Source organism: Ursus maritimus, unplaced genomic scaffold (assembly GCF_017311325.1).
Source record: "Ursus maritimus isolate PB19 unplaced genomic scaffold, ASM1731132v1 scaffold_12, whole genome shotgun sequence".
NCBI classification, from domain to species: domain Eukaryota; kingdom Metazoa; phylum Chordata; class Mammalia; order Carnivora; family Ursidae; genus Ursus; species Ursus maritimus.
The window spans coordinates 25841105-25843581 of record NW_024423564.1 but is presented as its reverse complement, the minus strand read 5'-3'; the positions used below and the strand labels follow the sequence as shown (position 1 = coordinate 25843581).

The 2477-nt window shown below is 62.5% G+C and overlaps 1 protein-coding gene across 1 annotated transcript in view; it reads right to left on the bottom strand.

Annotated features, from left to right (window-relative positions):
- The window catches only part of CNN3 (calponin 3), a 31009-nt gene extending 29213 nt beyond the window's left edge, over window positions 1-1796 (bottom strand). The window contains exon 1 of the mRNA XM_040627013.1: window positions 1779-1796. The gene's annotated coding sequence lies outside the window, so the exon portion shown is untranslated. The remainder of the gene's footprint in view (window positions 1-1778) is intronic.
- Window positions 1797-2477: the final 681 nt, after the last annotated feature.

Sequence of the window (2477 nt, the reverse complement as noted above, 5' to 3'; positions counted from 1 at the left end):
TTTGGACTTGCCGGTTGCTCTGAAAAGATTCCTAAAGCTCCATTTGTAAACCTTGGAAAGAACCGAACGATCAGACACCAACCACTTACTTTTCTGTCCTTTAAAAAAATGTCCAGGAGACTGTTTTCTAATAAGGGCAACACACTTGACAAGGTAAAGGACCTCAACGTTCCAATTTTAGATTCGGGGACTAAAATCAATGCTTTGCTTCACCGACTGTTCAGAATTTATTAACAACTGAATTACGATGCGCGGGCTGTAACAAGGGTGAGAAGAGACAGAACTCTTCCTTGGGGTTTGACAACGGTGCGCTTCATTGCCTCTCGATAACTCAGTCTACACCGCAGACACCCCCAACACCGGGATGTTGCAGCCCCGACAACGCCAGCGTATTCTCCCAGCGGTCGGACGGTGCGGTAGCAACCCTGACATGCTTCGGCTCCCGGGAGGTTAATGGGAATGAAACCACAGCAGCCCTCCTTTGTGGCGCTTTGGCCAGACCAGCAGAAAGGAGACAATGAGTGTTCTGTGCGCAGTTCCGCGCCGATTGGCTGCGCTCTCCCCCCAGAAACCCCTGATGTCATGGGCTTGGAATGCAGGGAGGGAGGGAGGAAGGAAGGAGAGGATTTGGGGAGGGGGACGTCTCTCATCTCTTTCCCAGACCAAAAGTCCCAAAGATAAACCCAATGCATTCTTATGCTAGGCAGTGGCAAAGCTGAGAGTTACCAAAGCCAAATCACTCCTAACTTCAACCAGCCGCAGCAAATATACCCCAAACAAAAGCAACCCACGAAAATATCCTTGATATCGTTAAAGTCTAATGTACTACAAACTTCTGTTTTTTTAAAAAAAAATCTCAACTCTACAGCAGATATCACTCCCAAGGCGGCGCGCTCAGGCTTTGTCTGTTTTCTGCAGGAGCACAGCAGCAATTGGCCTCGAGGTACCGCGATTCGCAAACTGGGAAGGGTCCGGGGCTCCCTGGGGTCGGTGGACCGCTCAACGGTCCCCTCCCCGGGAAGAAGCAAGGAACAATGGGGGGCCCAGTTCGGCCACGTAACCGACTAACTTTGCTTGTGGCTGAATTCGGCCAGGGGTTGGGGTAGGAGAAAACTGCTGGGTCGGGCAGCTGCCTAGGCCGGGGCGGACGGCGGGGGCTGCGTGCTGGGTCCCCAGCCGCGCCGACGGGCCCCACCTAAGGGCGAATGACCAGGCAGGAGCGCCCTCTTCCCGGAGGGGCGCGTCCTGCAGCCACGGACTGGCTCTGGTAACTGCAGGCTGGCGCTGCGGGATTCCAGGAGCCCGGGAACTCACCTCCCGCCACTAGTCCCAGCCCGCGGCGTTGAACAAAGCCGGGAGAACGCCCGGGGGCCGGCGCTTCGAGCCCGGCGACGGGACCGGGACGCGCGACCAGTCTCGCGCCGCCCCGACGTCTCCTTCCTGCAAAGCCCGACAGCCCAGGCGCTCAGAGGCGAAGCGCGGCCCAGCGCCGCCCCAGTCCCAGAGACCCCCGGGCGGCGTCTAGCTTCCCACCCCTCGCCCAGGGCTCCACCCGAGCCCCGGCGTACCTTGTTCTTGACCTCGGCCGAAAGCCCGTAAGAAGGGCCCTTGTTGAAGTGGGTCATGGTGGTTCGGGCGGCGAGAAGAGGCTGCGCTCGGGTCTGGGGGTTTCTCGGACTCGGCTTCCCCGCTCCTGGCCCTGAGGAGTGGCCGCAGCGCGAGATGCTCGGAGCTTGCTCCCCTGGGCGGCGCAGGAGACGCCCAGACGCGGCGGCGGAGCGCGGGCGGTGCCTCAGCGGCTCGGTCCGACTGGGTCCCTCAGAGCCTCCCGCTCCGCTCCCGAGTCCCCCACAAACTGCCCCCACCCCCTCCCCCGGGCCTTCAGGGATTGGCCGACGGGCCGGGCCAATGGAGAGGCGCCTCCTCGCGCTGCTCCGACCAGGGGGCGGGCCGGCCAATTGAAGGGCCACGAGCGCCACGCTCTCTCCCGGCGCGGGTTTCGGGCCCCCGCCCCAGTCCTCACGCCACGGAGACCCGCGGCTAGGGGGCCCCTCCTCCCAGCTGGGCCGAGGGCTGGGCGGCGCGGGCGGAGGCCAGGCCCGGGGACTGGAGCAGGCCCAGCCCCGGCGTCCGGCGCCTAGGGGCTTCCCAGCGGCGCAGCCTGCACGTCAACTTCCAGGCATCCGCCGCCGCGCTCGGGGCTGGCCGAGGGTGGGAAGCCCACCAGGGTCTTTTCCCCGCTCCCGGCCCAGAGCGCTCTGATACGGGGCAGGGCTTCTCTACCCGCTGCTGGGAACACCACGAGCAGCCTCGGAGACCCTGTGCCAGAGAAGGGGGGGGGGGGCTCCGACACCTGCTCCTTCCTCCCTACCTCACAGTCTCCCACACCTGTTGGTCTGACCTCTACCCCGCTGCCACCGCGGGAACAGTCAAGGCTTTTGGCCAAATTTGAGCTCACTCTGTCTCTAAACCTCTAA